Source organism: Microcaecilia unicolor, chromosome 10, assembly GCF_901765095.1.
Source record: "Microcaecilia unicolor chromosome 10, aMicUni1.1, whole genome shotgun sequence".
Classification (NCBI taxonomy): Eukaryota; Metazoa; Chordata; class Amphibia; order Gymnophiona; family Siphonopidae; genus Microcaecilia; species Microcaecilia unicolor.
In genome coordinates, this window is record NC_044040.1 from 213,095 (window position 1) to 231,481 (window position 18,387).

Below are 18,387 nucleotides of genomic sequence, written 5' to 3' on the forward strand. Positions count from 1 at the left end.
CGAGTGAAATGACAGGGGCCTGGGGAAAGGAAGAAGTGATATATGGATCACCCTAGAAAGAGATGATGGAACCTCTGTTCACATGGGTGTTGTCTACAGACCGCAGACACAATTGGAGGAACAATTTCACAGAAGAAAATCCTGGAGAAGGACCGCGATGGACTGCAAAAAGTACAAATGAGATTGAAGTGGATAGAGCACCATTCACGGAAGAGAGTGTGTATGAACAACTTGAAAACCTAAAGGTGGACAAAGCCATGGGACCGGATGGGATCCACCCAAGGATATTGAGGGAGCTCAGAGAGGTTCTGGCGGGTCCTCTTAAAGATTTGTTTAATAAATCCTTGGAGACGGGAGAGGTTCCGAGGGATTGGAGATCGGCGGATGTGGTCCCTCTTCACAAAAGTGGTGATAGGGAAGAAGCTGGAAACTACAGGCCGGTAAGCCTCACTTCGGTTATTGGAAAAGTAATGGAAGCGATGCTGAAGGAAAGGATAGTGAATTTCCTGGAAGCCAATAAGTTGCAAGATCCGAGACAACATGGATTTACCAAAGGGAAATCGTGCCAAACGAACCTCATTGAGTTCTTTGATTGGGTGACAGGAGAATTGAATCAGGGACGAGCTATGGACGTAATCTACTTAGATTTCAGCAAAGCTTTTGACACGGTTCCCCACAGGAGGCTCTTAAATAAACTGGATGGGCTGAAGATAGGACCCGAAGTGGTGAACTGGATTAGGAACTGGTTGACGGACAGAAGCCAGAGGGTGGTGGTGAATGGAATTCGCTCGGAGGAGCGAAAGGTAAGTAGTGGAGTGCCACAAGGATCGGTGCTGGGGCCGATTCTGTTCAATATATTTGTGAGTGACATTGCCGAAGGGTTAGAAGGTAAAGTTTGCCTATTTGCGGATGATACTAAGATCTGTAACAGAGTGGACAACCCGGAGGGAGTGGAAAACATGAAAAAGGACCTATGGAAGCTAGAAGAATGGTCTAAGGTTTGGCAATTAAAATTCAATGCGAAAAAATGCAAAGTGATGCACTTAGGAAGTAGAAATCCGCGGGAGACGTATGTGTTAGGCGGGGAGAGTCTGATAGGTACGGGCGGAGAGAGGGATCTTGGGGTGATAGTATCTGAGGATTTGAAGGCGACGAAACAGTGTGACAAGGCGGTGGCCGTGGCTAGAAGGTTGTTAGGCTGTATAGAGGTGTGACCAGCAGAAGAAAGGGGGTGTTGATGCCCATGTATAAGTCGTTGGTGAGGCCCCACCTGGAGTATTGTGTTCAGTTTTGGAGGCCGTATCTTGTTAAGGATGTAAAAAGAATTGAAGCGGTGCAAAGAAAAGCTACGAGATTGGTATGGGATTTGCGTTACAAGACGTATGAGGAGAGACTTGCTGAACTAAACATGTATACTCTGGAGGAAAGGAGAAACAGGGGTGATATGATACAGACGTTCAAATATTTGAAAGGTATTAATCCGCAAACGAACCTTTTCCGGAGATGGGAAGGTGGTAGAACGAGAGGACATGAAATGAGATTGAAGGGGGTCAGACTCAAGAAAAATGTCAGGAAGTATTTTTTCACGGAGAGAGTAGTGGATGCTTGGAATGCCCTCCCGCGGGAGGTGGTGGAAATGAAAACGGTAATGGAATTCAAACATGCATGGGATAAGCATAAAGGAATCCTGTGCCGAAGGAATGGATCCTCAGGAGCTTAGTCAAGATCGGGAGGCGGGGCTAGTGTTTGGGAGGCGGGGATAGTGCTGGACAGACTTGTACGGTCTGTGCCAGAGCCGGTGGTGGGAAGCGGGACTGGTGGTTGGGAGGCGGGGATAGTGCTGGACAGACTTGTACGGTCTGTGCCAGAGCTGGTGGTGGGGAGGTGAGGATAGTGCTGGGCAGACTTATACGGTCTGTGCCTGTGCCAGAGCCGGTGGTTGGGATGTGGGGCTGGTGGTTGGGAGGCGGGGATAGTGCGGGGCAGACTTATACGGTCTGTGCCCTGAAGAGCACAGGTACAAATCAAAGTAGGGTATACACAAAAAGCAGCAAATATGAGTTATCTTGTTGGGCAGACTGGATGGACCGTGCAGGTCTTTTTCTGCCGTCATCTACTATGTTACTATGTAGATAAAGATCTGGTTACAGATATCTAAAAGTTGGGAAAGAAAAGGGAGGTGCTGTTTCTGGGAGATTTCAACCTGACGGATGCAGATTGGAAAGTTCCATCTGCAGAATTGGAAAGAAGTAGAAAGATTATGGATGCTTTTCAAAGTGCTCTACTTAAACAAATGGTGACGGAACCCACGAGGGAGGGAGCCATGCTGGATCTGGTGCTTACGAATGGGGAAAGTGTGTCAAATGTCCGAATGGGTGGCAGCAATGACAATCAAACATTTTGGTTTGATATAACAGCTGAAGTGGAGGACAGCCACTCAAAACTCAAAGTCCTGAAGAAAGGGCTGATAGGCTAGGAGGACATAACGAGAAGTGGAAAGGCAGTGGTCCAGGCTGAAATAAGCTATAAATATGGTTACAAACCTTTATGAAAGGAGAGTAAATAAAAGCAAGGGAAAAAGGAAACCAATATGGTTCTCCGAGCAAGAGAAACAGAGAGGAATACCGTATGAAACTGAAAGAAGCCAAGAGAGAGATATGTCTGGCGAAAGCGGAAGAACAAATGGCTAGAAATGTAAGAAGGGGTGGCAAAAATGTTTTCAGGTATATTAGGGAAAGGAGGAAGGATAAAAATGGAATTCTGAGACTGAAAGATGCTGCAAACCACTACATGGAAAATGAAGAAAAAGCAATTGTGCTAAACAGATGCTTCTGCTCCATTTTCACAGAAGAAATCCTAGAGAAAGGACCACAATTGACTGGCAAAAGTACATATGAGAATGGAGGTGATATAGCATCGTTCACGGAAGAGAGTGTTTATGAATAACTTGAAAATCTAAAGGTGGACAAAACCATGAGACTGGACAGGATCCATCCCAGGATATTGAAGAGCTCAGAGAGGTTCTGGCGGGTCCTGTTAAAGATTTGTTTAATAAATCCTTGGAGAAGGGAGGTCCTGGCTCTGTCCTGAAGACTCTGCTTCAGTCGCAGCCCTCTGCCATGGTAGTTATCTCTTCTCCCATACTCCTCACCCTACTGGCCGCGGTGGTGGTGTTGGACTATTACTCTCACCCTCTTCCAAATTTCAATCTCTTCTGCTACCTCAGTCTCTCTGCTTTTCTTCCTTTGAAGTCTACTCCATCTGCCTATTCACTCCTTTGCCTCTTCGAATAGCAGTTATTTATCATCCCCCTGATAAGTCCCTTTCATCCTTTCTCAGCGACTTTGATGCTTGGCTTTCCTTTTTTCATGATCCTTCTTCTCCCCTCCCTCATCCTTGGCAACTTTAACATTCATGTTAATGATCCCTCTAATTCTTACATCTCCCAGTTCCTCACCTTAACATCCTCCTTCAATCTCCAACTATGCTCCACTTCCCCTACTCACCAGAATGGTCACTATCTTGATCTTATCCTCTCTTATAACTGCTCTCCCTCCAATTCCTTTGCCTCAGATCTTCCCCTCTCTGACCATCATCTAATAACCTTCACACTTAAACTTCCTCCTGCGCAATCCCGTCCAATCTTATCCTCTCTTATAACTGCTCTCCCTCCAATTCCCTTGCCTCAGATCTTCCCCTCTCTGACCATCATCTAATAACCTTCACACTTAAACTTCCTCCTGCCCAATCCCGTCGAATCTTAACCAATCTATCTAGGAATCTCCAGGCCATTGACCCTCCTACTACTCTATCCTCCTATGTCTCGAACCTTTTCTCTACCACTGCACCATCCAAATCTGTCAAGGGAAGCCATCTCCTCCTACAATACTATTCTGTCTTCTGCTTTAGACACTCTTGCACCTCATACCCCGTCCTATAAGGCGTACCAAACCCCAACCTCTTGCTGAAATCTCGTGCCCTTGCTGACTTCATAAGTACATAAGTAATGCCACACTGGGAAAAGACCAAGGGTCCATCGAGCCCAGCATCCTGTCCACGACAGCAGCCAATTCAGGCCAAGGGCACCTGGCGAGCTTCCCAAACATAAGAACATTCTATACTTGTTCCTGGAATTGTGGATTTTTTCCAAGTCCATTTAGTAGCGGTTTATGGACTTGTCGTTTAGGAAACTGTCTAACCCCTTTTTAAACTCTGCTAAGCTAACCGCCTTTACCACGTTCTCTGGCAACGAATTCCAGAGCTTAATTATGCATTGGGTGAAGAGAAATTTTCTCCGATTTGTTTTAAATTTACTACACTAGTTTTATCACATGCCCCCTAGTCCTAGTATTTTTGGAAAGCGTGAACGAACGCTTCACATCCACCTGTTCCACTCCACTCATTATTTTATATACCTCTATCATGTTTCCCCTCAGCCATCTCTTCTCCAAGCTGAAAAGCCGTAGCCTCCTTAGTCTTTTTTCATAGGGAAGTCGTCCCATCCACGCTATCATTTTAGACGCCCTTCGCTGCACCTTTTCCAATTCTACTATATCTTTCTTGAGATGCGGCGACCAGAACTGAACACAATACTCAAGGTGCGGTTGCACCATGGAGCGATACAACTGCATTATAACATCCTCACACCTGTTTTCCATACCTTTCCTAATAATACCCAACATTCTATTCGCTTTCCTAGCCGCAGCAGCACACTGAGCAGAAGGTTTCAGTGTATTATCGACGACGACACCCAGATCCCTTTCTTGGTCCTTAACTCCTAACGTGGAAACTTGAATGACGTAGCTATAATTCGGGTTCTTTTTTTCCACATGCATCACCTTGCACTTGCTCACATTAAACGTCATCTGCCATTTAGCCTCCCAGTCTCGTAAGGTCCTTCTGTAATTTTTTACAATCCTGTCGCGAGTTAACGACTTTGAATAACTTCTTGTCATCAGCAAATTTAATTACCTCGCTAGTTACTCCCATCTCTAAATCATTTATAAATATATTAAAAAGCAGTGGTCCTAGCACAGACCCCTGAGGAACCCCATTAACTACCCTTCTCCATTGTGAACACTGCCCATTTAACCCCACTCTCTGTTTCCTATCCTTCAACCAAATGATGCACTTAGGGAGTAGAAATCCACGGGAAACGTATGTGTTAGATGGTGAGAGTCTATGCACAGACAAGGAGAGGGATCTTGAGGTGATAGTATCTGAGGATCTAAAGGCGACGAAACAGTGTGATAAGGCGGTGGCCACAGCCAAAAGGATGCTGGGCTGTATAGAGAGAGGTGTAACCAGAAGAAGAAAGGAGATGTTGATGCCCCTGTACAAGTCATTAGTGAGTCTCCACCTAGAGTTTTGTGTTTAGTTTTGGAGGCCGTGTCTTGCTAAGGATGTAAAAAGACTTGAAGCTGTGCAAAGAAAAGCTACAAAAATGGTATGGAATTTGCCTTACAAGATGTACGAGAAAAGACTTACTGACCTAAACATATATACTCTGGAGGAAAGGAGAAGACAGGGTGATATGATTAGGGGGGAGGAGAGATTTTTTTTTTCTCTTCGACACAGATTCTAAGGGTCATAGGCACTAAGGCCCTTAGATAGTTAAGTAGGCCAAGAAGTTGGGTTTGTAGAATGGGGAGAAGGAGGTCCTGTAATGTTCTTGATTATAGAACTAGTTGGCAGCATAGCGTACGTGTTGGATGCATTACAGTACATCTGAGGAAAGGACTGCTGCGCTGTTTGCAGTCATCAGCATTTTTTGTATAACCCAATGTGTGTTCTCTTGTATTTTTCTACAGATATCAATAAAATTGTTTTAACTAAGAGGTTGAAGGCTATGCCTCAATCAGGCAGTCCTTCTAAAATGGATGGCTAAGCAAGGAGGAGATTTATTAGTGAAGTAACCAAGAGACCAGTGAATGAGCTACAGATTTTCATGACCAAGACTGGTCAAAGAGTTTGCAAGAGCTCTGTGTTCCAAGGGATTATTGTTCCAATAGCATACAAGGCCCAAATTTTGTGATTTTTGATTCCCAGCTTTCATATAAAGATCATGACAAAGCCATCGATGCTGTTTCCCTTTCTAAATTAAGTTAGTCTGCTAAAATAATTACCTCATTGTTAATGTTTAAAAAACAGTTAAAAGACAAATATATAAGCACAAAGGGCCATCCATGGGATAGTCAAGAGTCCTTTATTGGGGGACCTGACATGGGCTGTGTTTCTGCATGAAAATGCCTGTGTCAGGGATCAAATCAAATATACCCGGGCTCTTGAAAATGTTCAATAAATAGTATAAGGTCACTGCTCATTCAGCCAAAAAACCTTACAAATTGTCTTTGAAGTCACCCGCGACAAGCCTGACCACTCTTTTTCTCCTGACACAGGTGTTTTCAGGCTGAATCATGGCCTGTGACGAGTTCCCCAGTAAAGGACTCTTGATCATCCCATGCTTGACAGCCCTTTGTGCTTCTGTATTCATCTTATTGCTGTGTACTTTGACCCTCCCTTCTGCCGTTAAAAAAAACTGACTTATTTGTTTTGTGAGACATTTTATTGAATAATTGAAATCGGCTCTATAAAGGATTTTGCTTTTTATTTTCTCCTTTTTAGGAGTTGCTGTACGTTATATGTACTTTTTGTTATACGTTGTCTTATTTCTAAGTGATGTTTTAATTTTTATGAGTGTAAGTTGTAACTCGCTTAGATGTATTGGCTGTATCTTTATTCATGTATATTATCCAAACTTGTCTATTGCAATTCTGTTCTCATAGGGTTGCCCATATATCAGTTGAACCGCTTGCAGCTGATACAAAATACTGCGATGAAACTCCTTCATATTAAAAAGAAATATAATGTTTCACTGCTACTTCTCATTGAACATATGCTTCCTGTTGCGTACAGGATTCCTTTCAAGCTCAATATCCTGTCCCATCAGGTTCAGTCTTCTGGTCTGCCCTCCATTTTAGCTTATCTTTTTTGATTCCCTAAACCCCTGCAAGATCACTTTGGTCGGCTAATCAGGGTCTTGTAAGTCCTCTCCTTCTATCAGTTTTTCTGCATGTCAACAGGAGCTGTTGCTTTAGTGTGGTTTTTCCCACTCTGTAATTCCCTTCCCCCAATATCTGTCTTGAGCAATCCTTTCAGAATTTTAAGTCCCAGTTACTTATTTCACCCTGGCTTTTCCTTCTGTAGATACCTGACTTGAGGGCCTTCATCCTGTGCTCCTGATCCTGCCAAGCTCCCTCTTGTTCTTTCCTTCCTCCGCTTCCCTCTTGTGTTCTACTTTGTATTACTTTGTGTTGCTCCATATTCCCTCCCCTAATTATTTTCTATGTTGTAAACCGCTTAGATTTCTCTTTTGAAAATTTTGTGGTATATATAAATGTGATAAATTGTGCTTCACCCCAAAGACTTCTGAACAGTGCTTATCTTAAGTACATTGCAATTTAGATACTTACCAATGTGAAGCAGACAACACCTGTGTTGTCTTGCGCTACTACCCATTACTATTCTTGTTGCAGCATTCTGAACTATAGTAAATGTTCTTGAGTGGTCCAGCCAGTACCTGTATCAATCCCAATGAGTGACTGTGGCATGAGTTGAAGATATCTGTCCGTGAGAACTTCCCAAGCAACTTAGCAAAGCTAAAACAATTTTTAGCTGCTGACAGATCTAGGTATGCAAAAGTGGTGAAATCAATCCCAAAAGACTCAGTTGCTGTCAGACGCTTCCAGTAAGTGTTGACCTACCAGAGTGGAGACTTTGGGGCTTATTTCAAAGCACTTAGACTTACAAAGCTCCACAAATTACTATAGGGCTCATTTTCAAAGCATTTAGACTTTATCAGCACAAAGAAAAGTCTTAAAGGAACATGCTCACTTATTAAAAGAACACATCCCATTCAAGCAGACCATTAAGTCCTTGCAGATTCACTGTTTTAAGTTTGAGAATACACCCCTGCTCACATTGTCTCAATGTTCTTGAAATATCTCCTCTCCGTTTATTGATAATCATCTGGTCAATCATCATACATCTTAACTCGTTGAACTGTTAGCTCAACACATTGCTTTAGCATAGATAGGCGCAGTTTATTTTTTAGCTGAGCAGTGGTGGGTTTTTGTTTGAATGTCGTTCCATTGAGGTTATTTGAAAAGTGTGACTTCCCTCAGGGTAGCTGAGGCTTCAGTTTGTTAAATTGAATAGTAATCCTAAGAAAGATTCCTTCTTTAACAGTTCTTGGAGCAAAACAGTGGATTTTGTTTAAAAATTACTTTTAGCCATATTGAGGGAGGATAATTTTGAGAGCCAATTTATATCTGTATATCTTCATTTCTCCGAGGACAAGCAGGCTGCTTGTTCTCACGACTGGGTTGATGTCCACGGTGGCCCCCTCTAATGGAATTTTTCCAAAGCAAAAATCTTAAAGCTTTGACAGAACCTTCTGGCGCGCGGGGTGCGTTCACTGCGCATGCGTGACCGTCTTACCGCCTGTTGTGCGAGAGTCCCGCTCAGTTGCTTTTCTTTCCGCGGTAAGAGAGGCAGTGTGTTTTTCGTGTCTTCGCCCCTCTGAACCTTCGGCAGGCTTTGTTACGGAGTTTTGCTCCGTTTTGTTTGTTTCTTTTCTCCTCTTCTTCCTTGCCTTTTACAAAAACAAACAAACAAAAAATAATCCTTTATTTCTTTAGTTTTGGCCCTTTCAAAGTTTCCTTTCTCTTCCGCGCGTACGCGGTTTCTCTTTTTGTGCTCTTCCTTTTGGTACAATCGTGAATTTTGATCTCGCCACCGCAATTTTTCTGTCCATGTCATCGAGGACTCCCAGCGGCTTCAAAAAGTGTACTCGGTGCAACTGGACGATCTCGGGTACCAACCCCCACGCGTGGTGTCTTCAGTGCCTTGGACCTGACCATCACCCAGATGCATGTAAGTTGTCTTAGCTTGAAAAAGCGGACACAGGCGTCGATACAAGCTCTTCGGGATCGTCTTTTTGGAGCTTCGTCCGGTTCCTCGACATCGGCACCGGGGATAGCATTGACTTCAGGAGCGCAGGTAATGGCTGTCCGGAGACCACCACACGCTGGGAGCACTGAGCCGTCGAGTGGGTCTCCACCTGTCTCGAAGACTCCTGCTATGCAGGCCCACCGAGACCGACAACTCTCGGACCTAACCCTGAGGAGGCGTGTGGATTCCACGTCCTCGTCAGTACCAAGGAGTATCGATGTGCATCGAGCAAAGGCTAAGAAGCATCGTCATCGGTCTCCTTCCAAGCATGATACCGGGAGCTCCAGGGCGTCGAAGGATTCGGCACCCAAGAAGCGCCGACGCCGGGAGGAGCGCTCACCCTCCATTCAAGAGGTGTCAGTCTTCGGGCAGCCCGGTACCGCCTCCTCAACCTCCACGGGTTCTGCCATCGATTTCTGCACCGACCCCACAGCCTTCCTCGACAGCAACTCTGGACGAGCGCATCCGAGCCATACTTCCAGGTCTTCTGGAAGGGTTGCTGCGTCAGTCTGCTCCGGTACCGGGGGTGCTTGCGCCCTCCATATCGTCGATGGAGAAGCGGCAGCTGGCTCTCTCCGCATGTGGTGAGGTCTCCGATCGGCCTCAGCTGCCACCCAGGTCGACTCCCCATCGACGTCACTGAAGGGAGCTTCATTGCCACCGGCATGGGAGTTGACTTCTCAACATCGCAATCGAGGACATGGTACCTCGGCGTTGAGACGGGCCCAGTTTCGGACTGCGGTTAAGGAACTCTTGTCTGATACCGATGAGGATGCCTCATGGAATGAAGAGCAGGATCCCAGGTATTTCTCTTCTGAGGAGTCTTGTGGTCTTCCCTCTGATCCTACTTCTTCACCAGAAAGAAAGCTTTCTCCCCCGGAGAGTCTTTCTCTTCATTTGTCCGGGAAATGTCTTTGGCTATTCCCTTCCCTGTAGTATCTGAGGATGAGCCCAGGACTGAGATGCTTGAGGTCCTTGACTATCCCTCACCACCTAAGGAGTCATCCACGGTTCCTTTGCATAATGTGCTCAAGGAGACTCTTATGTGGAGCTGGATGAAACCACTAAGTAATCCCAAGATTCCCAAGAAAGCTGAGTCCCAATATCGGATTCACGGAGAACCTGGGCTGATGAAGTCACAGTTACCTCACGACTCTCTATGGTTGTGGATTCCGCTCTCAAGAGAGCCAGGAGTTCTAGATACTTTGCCTCGGTGCCCCCGGGGAGAAAATCTAGAACTCTGCATTTTGGTCACGAGCATAGAGGACTGATAGGCCTTTCTCCCAAAAGAGTCCAATCTTACCAGCTGTACACGAGCATTCACTTTGAATACGGTGAAGCAACTGGCGGACTTGGTTGATAAGCTCCCTCCCGAGCAGGCCAGGCCTTTTCAGGAGATGGTCAGGCAGCAGAAGGCGTGTCGTAAATTCCTGTCCAGGGGTGCTTACGATTCTTTTGATGTTGCATCCAGAACCACTGCCCAAGCTATAGTGATGCTAAGACTCTCATGGCTGCGTGCCTCTGACCTGGACAATCGAGTCCAGCAGCGGATTGCGGATGTCCCTTGGGGGGGGGGGGGGAAATAATATTTTTGGTGAGAGTCGAGCAGGTGGTCGGTCAGATCACTCAGCGGGAAACCGCTATGGACAATCTCTTCCGCCAGGCGCCTTCTGCTACTACCTCATCAGGTAGACGTTTTTACCGGGGAAGGAAGAATGCTCCCTATGCTTACAATAAGTGTAGATACAGTCCTCCTTGACGGCCGCCTCAGGCTCATCCCCAGCGCGCTCGATCTCGTCAACAGCGTGTGCCAAGGCAGGCCCCTGCAGCTCCCCAGCAAAAGCAAGGGACGGGCTTTTGACTGGCTCCAGTTGAGCATAGCTGCTATAAAAGTGTCCGTGCCGGATGGCTTGCCAGTCGGAGGGAGGTTAAAATTTTTTCACCAAAGGTGACCTCTCATAACCTCCGATCGGTGGGTTCTCCAAATAGTCAGGCTAGGATACTCCCTCTATTTGATCTCCAGACCTCCAAATTGCCCACCAGGAGCTCAGTCTTTCAGCTTCCAGCACACGCAGGTACTTGCAGAGGAACTCTCCGCTCTTCTCAGCACCAATGCGGCCGAGCCTGTTCTACCAGGGCAGGAAGGGCTGGAGTTCTATTCCAGGTACTTTCTTATGCAAAAGAAAACAGGGGGGATGCGCCCCATCCTAGACCCAAGGGCCTTGAACAAATTTCTAGTCCGAGAACAGTTCAGGATGATTTCCCTGGGCACCCTTCTTCCCATGATTCAGAAAGACGATTGGCTATGCTCTCTGGACTTAAAGGATGCTTATACACACATCCCGATACTTCCAGCTCACAGGAGCTATCTTCGATTCCGTCTGGGAGTGCAGCACTTCCATTCTCCAAGGAGCAGCAGGCTGCTTGTTCTCACTGATGGGTGACGTCCGACGGCAGCCCCAGGATCGGAAGATCTTCCTAGCAACAAGTTTTGCTAGCCCCCGCGTGCACATGCGCACCGCGTATGCGCGACAGTCTTCCCGCCCGTAGCGCGAGTGTGTCCTTCAGTCTCTTTTTTTTCCGCGGCTCAGATCGGCTGTTTTACGGTCGGTCTGTGCCCCAGAGAGGCCCCCGCTGCGTTTTTTCGCGGCATGTTGGTGTTCTCGACGAGTCCGTTTGTCTTTTTCTTTGTTAAAAAAAAAAAAAAAAAGTTTGTTTCCTGTAGTTTTTTCAGTTTTTTTTTCCCTCTGTTTCCTTTCTTTTCGGAAGTGGCCATTTTGGCCGCCCGTACAGGTTTTCTCCCTATTTGTGGTGCTTTTTCGGTACCGGCGCAATTTTTCCACCCATGTCCTCAAAGCCTGCACGCGGTGCAACCAGATCATCTCGCTGACTGACAGACACGTTTCGTGTCTTCAGTGTTTGGGAGCGGGTCATCGTCCCAACGCCTGCATGCTGTGTCTTCAGCTGAAAAAGAGGACCCAGGCGGCGAGATTGGCTCAGTGGGACTTGCTGTTCGGAGCCAGGTCCGGTCCTTCGACATCGACGGAGCCAGCGGTACCGAGGTAATCTGAGGGTGCATCGACATCAGGAATGCAGGTGATGGCTGTCCAGAGATCCCATGCTGGTAGCAGTGAGCCATCAAGTGGGTCTCCACCTGCCTCGAGGGCTCCTGCTCTGCAGGCCCCCCCAGGACCAACCACCTTCGGACCCGGCTGGATTCCACGTCTTCCTCTTCGGTAACGAAGGCGAAGAAACACCATTATTGGTCACCTTCCCGTCACGGTACCGAGAGCTCCGGGACGCAGAGGGAGTCGGCGCCCGAGAAGCATCAACGCTGAGAGGATCGCTCGCCCTCTATACAAGAGATGTTGATGCACTCTGCTCCGGACAGCCTGGTACCGCCTCCTCGCTCCAGACAGGTTCTGACATTGTCGCCAGTACCGGCCCCACAGCCTTCCTCGACAGCCACTCTTGACGAGCACCTCAAGGCCATTCTTCCAGATATCCTGGAAAGGCTGCTGCATTCATCTGCTCCGGTGCCGGGGGGGGGGGGGTGCTTGCGCCTCCGGTATCATTGAGAGATGCGGCGGCTGGCTCCCTGCCTGTGGTGCGGACTGCAATGCGGACTGCAACTTGCGGCATCAGCGTCTGCTGCCACCCAAGTTGACTCGACGTCGCTGGAGGGAGCTTTGTCGCCGCTGGCGCGGGAGTCGTCTTCTCGACCGCCATCGAGGACCTAGTTCCTCTGCGTCGAGACGGGCTCGGCTTCAGGCTGAAGTTCGTGAACTTGTGTCCGATACCGAGGGTGAGGCCTCGTGGGAGACAGAGGAAGACCCAAGATATTTCTTTGATGAGTCTTGTGGTCTTCCTTCTGATCCTACACCTTCGCCTGAGAGAAAGCTTTCTCCCCCCGAGAGTCTCTTCCTTTGTCCGGGAAATATCTACGGCCATTCCCTTCCCAGTGGTTAGTGAGGATCCCAGGGCTGAGATGTTCAAGGTCCTGGACAATCCTTCGCCACCTAAGGAGTCGTCCACTGTTCCCCTTCATAATGTCCTGAAGCAGACATTGTTGGCGAACTGGATGAAACCCTTAAGTAACCACTGTTCCCAAAAAGATTGAGTCCCAGTATTGGATCCACGGGGACCCAGAGTTAATGAAGACCCAGTTGCCTCATGACTCTGGAGTTGTGGATCTGGCTCTCAAGAAAGTCAAGAGTACTAGGGATTACGCCTCGGCGCCCCCGGGGTGGGAGTCTAGGACTCTGGACTCTTTTGGGAGGAAGGCCTACCATTCTGCTACGCTCGTGTCCAAGATCCAGTCGTACCAGCTCTACACGAGCATCCACTTGCGGAACAATGTGAGGCAGCTGACAGACTTGGTAGACAAGCTCCCATCGGAGCAGGCCAAGCCTTTTCAGGAGGTGGTCAGGGTGCTGAAGGCGTGTCGAAAATTCCTGTCCAGCGGTGTTTACGACACTTTTGCTGTTGCATTCAGGGCTGCTGCTCAAGGTATAGTGTTGCGCAGACTCTCATGGCTGCGTGCCTCTGACCTGGAGAATAGAGTCCAGCAGCGGATTGCGGATGCTCCTTGCTGGGGGGGATAACATTTTTGGTGAGCGCGTTGAACAGGTGGTAGAACAGCTCCACCAGCGGGACACCACATTCGACAAGCTCTCCCACCAGACGACTTCAGCATCTACCTCTTCAGGTAGACGTTTTTATGGGGGAAGGAGGAATGTTCCCTATGCATCTAACAGGCGTAGGTACAATCCACCTTCTCGCCAGCCTGCTCAGGCTAAGCCCCAGCGCGCTCGTTTGCGTCAACAGCGTGCGCCTCCTCAGGCCCTTGCAGCTCCCCGCAAAATCAAAGGACAGGCTTTTGACTGGCTCCAGGCAAGCATAGCCGAGATCAACGTGTCCGCGCCGGACGATCTGCCGGTAGGAGGGAGGTTAAAGTTTTTTCACCAAAGGTAGCCTCTTGTAACCTCCGACCGGTGGGTTCTCCAAATAGTCTGGCTAGGATACTCCCTCAATTTGATCTCCAAACCTCCAAATTGCCCACCGGGAGCTCAGTCCTTCAGCTTCCAGCACAAGCAGGTACTTGCAGAGGAGATCTCCACCCTTCTCAGCGCCAATGCGGTCGAGCCCGTGCCACCGGGGCAGGAAGGGCTGGGATTCTATTCCAGGTACTTCCTTGTGGAAAAGAAAACAGGGGGGATGCGTCCCATCCTAGACCGAAGGGTCCTGAACAAATATCTGGTCCGAGAAAAGTTCAGGATGCTTTCCCTGGGCACCCTTCTTCCCATGATTCAGAAAAACGATTGGCTATGCTCTCTGGACTTAAAGGATGCTTACACTCGCATCCCGATACTGCCAGCTCACAGACAGTATCTTCGATTTCGTCTGGGAACACGGCATTTTCAGTACTGTGTGCTACACTTTGGTCTCGCCTCCGCGCCCATAGTGTTTACAAAATGCCTGGCTGTCGTAGCGGCGTTTCTGTGCAGACTGGGAGTGCATGTGTTCCCTTACCTCGACGATTGGCTGGTAAAGAACACCTCGGAGGCAGGAGCTCAGCAGTCCATGCAGATGACTATTCAACTCCTGGAGCTACTAGGGTAGGGTGATAAATTATCCAAAGTCCCACTTTCTTCCAGTATAAAGACTAGAATTCATAGGAGCTCTGCTGGACTCCCAGACGGCTCATGCCTACCTCCCCGAGGCGAGGAGAGACAATCTCCTGTCCCTGGTTTCTTGGGTGCGAGCGTCTCAGCAGATCACAGCTCGGCAGATGTTGAGGTTGCTCGGCCACATGGCCTCTATAGTTCATGTGACTCCCATGGCCCGTCTTCAAATGAGATCAGCTCAATGGACCCTAGCTTCCCAGTGGTTTCAAGCCGCGGGGGATCTAGAGGACGTGATCCAACTGTCCACAAGTTTTCTCATCTCCCTACATTGGTGGACAGTTCGCTCCAATTTGACCTTGGGCCGTCCCTTTCAAATTCCTCAGCCGCAAAATGTGCTGACGACGGATGCATCTCTCCTGGGGTGGGGAGCTCATGTCAATGGGCTCCCCACCCAAGGCTGTTGGTCCCTCCAGGAAACAGGTTTTCAGCTCAACCTCCTGGAGTTGCGAGCGGTCTGGAACGCGCTAAAGGCTTTCAGAGATCGGCTGTCCAATCACATTATTCAAATTCAGACAGACAATTGGGTTGCCATGTATTATATCAACATGCAGGGGGGCACCGGATCTCGCCCCCTGTGTCAGGAAGCTGTCAGGATGTGGCTTTGGGCTCGCCAACACGGCTTGTATCTCCAAGCTACGTATCTGGCAGGCGTAAACAACAGTTTGGCCGATAGGTTGAGCAGGATAATGCAACCTCACGAGTGGTCGCTCAATTCCAGAGTGGTACGCCAGATCTTCCAAGCGTGGGGCACCCCCTTGGTAGATCTTTTTGCCACTCAGACCAATCACAAGGTCCCTCAGTTCTGTTCTAGACTTCAGGCCCACGGCAGACTAGCATCGGATGCCTTTCTCCTTTATTGGGGGAAGAGGCTCCTGTATGCGTATCCTCCCATACCCTTGGTAGGGAAGACTTTGCTGAAACTCAAGCAGGATCGTGGAACCATGATTCTGATCGCACCCTTTTGGCTGCATCAGATCTGGTTCCCTCTTCTTCTGGAGTTGTCCTCCGAAGAACTGTGGAGATTGGAGTATTTTCCAACCCTCATCACTCAGAACGAGGAGGCACTTCTGCATCCCAACCTCTGGTCCCTGGCTCTCACAGCCTGGATGTTGAGAGCGTAGACTTTGCCTCCTTGGGTCTATCAGAGGGTGTCTCCCGAGTCTTGCTTCCAGAAAAGATTCCACGAAGAGGTGTTATTCTTTCGAATGGAAGAGGTTTGCCACCTGGTGTGACAGCAAGGCCCTAGATCCTCGTTCTTGTCCTACACAGACCCTGCTTGAATACCTTCTGCACTTGTCCGAGTCTGGTCTCAAGACCAACTCTGTAAGGGTTCACCTTAGCGCAATTAGTGCTTTTCATTATTGTGTAGAAGGTAAGCCTATCTCGGGACAGCCTTTAGTTGTTCGCTTCATGAGAGGTTTGCTTTTGTCAAAGCCCCCTATCAAACCTCCTACAGTATCATGGGATCTCAATGTCGTTCTCACCCAACTGATGAAACCTCCTTTTGAGCCGCTGGATTCCTGCCATCTGAAGTACATGACCTGGAAGGTCATTTTCTTGGTGGCAGTCACTTCAGCTCGCAGAGTCAGTGAGCTTCAAGCCTTGGTAGCTCATGCTCCTTATACTAAATTTCATCATAATAGAGTAGTCCTCCGCACTCACCCTAAGTTCTTGCCGAAGGTGGCGTCGGAGTTCCATCTGAACCAGTCAATTGTCTTGCCAACATTTTTCCCCGTCCTCATACCCGCCCTGCTGAACGTCAGTTGCACACATTGGACTGCAAAAGAGCATTGGCCTTCTATCTGGAGTGGACAAGCCCATTCAGACAGTCCACCCAATTGTTTGGTTCTTTTGACCCCAACAGAAGGGGAGTGGCTGTCGGGAAACGCACCATCTCAAATTGGCTAGCAGATTGCATTTCCTTCACTTATGCCCAAGCTGGGCTGACTATTGAGGGCCATGTCATGGCTCATAGTGTTCGAGCCATGGCAGCGTCAGTGGCCCACTTGAAGTCAGCCACTATTGAAGAGATTTGCAAGGCTGCGACGTGGTATTCTGTCCACATATTCACATCTCACTACTGCCTCCAGCAGGATACCCAACGCGACAGTCGGTTCGGGCAGTCAGTGCTGCAGAATCTGTTTGGGGTTTAGAATCCAACTCCACCCCACTAGGCCCAATTTTTATTCTGTTCCAGTTGTTGTTTAGGTCAATCTCAGTTATGTCCTCGCCGTTGCGAGGCCTAATTGACCAATGTTTGTTGTTTTGAGTGAGCCTGGGGGCTAGGGATACCCCATCAGTGAGAATAAGCAGCCTGCTTGTCCTCGGAGAAAGCGAGGTTACTAATCTGTAGCAGGTATTCTCCGAGGACAGCAGGCTGATTGTTCTCACAAACCTGCCCTCCTCCCCTTTGAAGTTGTCTTCCCTTGTCTTTTGCTTTCTATTTGACTGAAGGACACACTCACGTTACAGGCGGGAAGACGGTTGCGCTTGCGCGGTGCGCAGGTGCAAGCGGGGTCTAGCAAAACTTGTTGCTAGGAAGATCTTCTGATCCTGGGGCTGTCGTCGGACGTCAACCATCAGTGAGAACAATCAGCCTGCTGTCCTCGGAGAATACCTGCTACAGGTTAGTAACCTCGCTGTATTGTGTGCTGCCCTTTGGTATGGCATTTGCGCCCAGGGTCTTTACAAAATGCCTGGCAGTAGTTGCAGTGTCGCTACGCAGATTGGGAGTGCATGTGTTCCCTTATCTCAACGATTGGCTGGTGAAGAACACCTCAGAGGCAGGAGCTCTACAGTCCATGCAGATGACTATTCAACTGGTGGAGCTACTCGGGTTTGTAATAAATTACCCCATCTTTTTCCCATTCAGAAACTGGAATTTATAGGAGCTCTGCTGGATTCACAGACTGCTCGTGCCTATCTTCCAGAAACGAGAGCAGACAATCTTCTGTCTCTAGTTTCCAGGGCCAGGGCCTCTCAGCAGATCACAGCTCGGCAGATGTTGAAACTTTTAGGCCATATGGCCTCCACAGTCCATGTGACACCCATGGCCTGTCTTCACATGAGATCAGCTCAATGGACCCTAGCTTCTCAGTGGTGTCAAGCTGTGGGGGATCTAGAGGATGCAATCCAGCTGTCCACCGTTTTTCACAATTCCCTTCAGTGGTGAACAATTCGATCCCATTTGACCTTGGGATGTCCATTTCAAATTACTCAGCTACAAAAAGTGCTGACAACGCATGCATCCCTCCTGGGGTGGGGAGCTCATGTTGATGGGCCATCTGAAGTACTTGACCTGGAAGGTCATTTTCTTGGTGGCTGTTACTTCAGCTCGTAGAGTCAGTGAGCTCCAAGCCTTAGTAGTGTATGCTCCTTATCTCAAGTTTCATCACAACAGAGTAATCCTCCGCACTCACCCTATGTTCTTGCCGAAGGTGGTGTCTGAGTTCAATCTGAACCAGTCAGTTGTCTTGCCAACATTCTTTCCCCATCCAAATACCTGCCCTGCTGAACATCAGTTGCACACATTGGACTGCAAGAGAGCATTGGCCTTCTACGTGGAGTGGAGAAGCCCCTTCAGACAGTTCGTCCAAATGTTTGTTTTTTTTGATCCCAACATAAGAAGTCGCAGTCGGGAAACCCACCATTTCTGATTGGCTAGCAGATTGCATTTCCTTCACTTATG

General features: G+C 48.3%; 1 protein-coding gene across 1 annotated transcript in view; it reads left to right on the forward strand.

Annotated features, from left to right (window-relative positions):
* The window catches only part of LOC115478743 (guanine nucleotide-binding protein G(i) subunit alpha-1), a 188,392-nt gene that overhangs the window by 168,702 nt on the left and 1,303 nt on the right, over positions 1–18,387 (forward strand). The gene's annotated exons all lie outside the window — the stretch shown is intronic.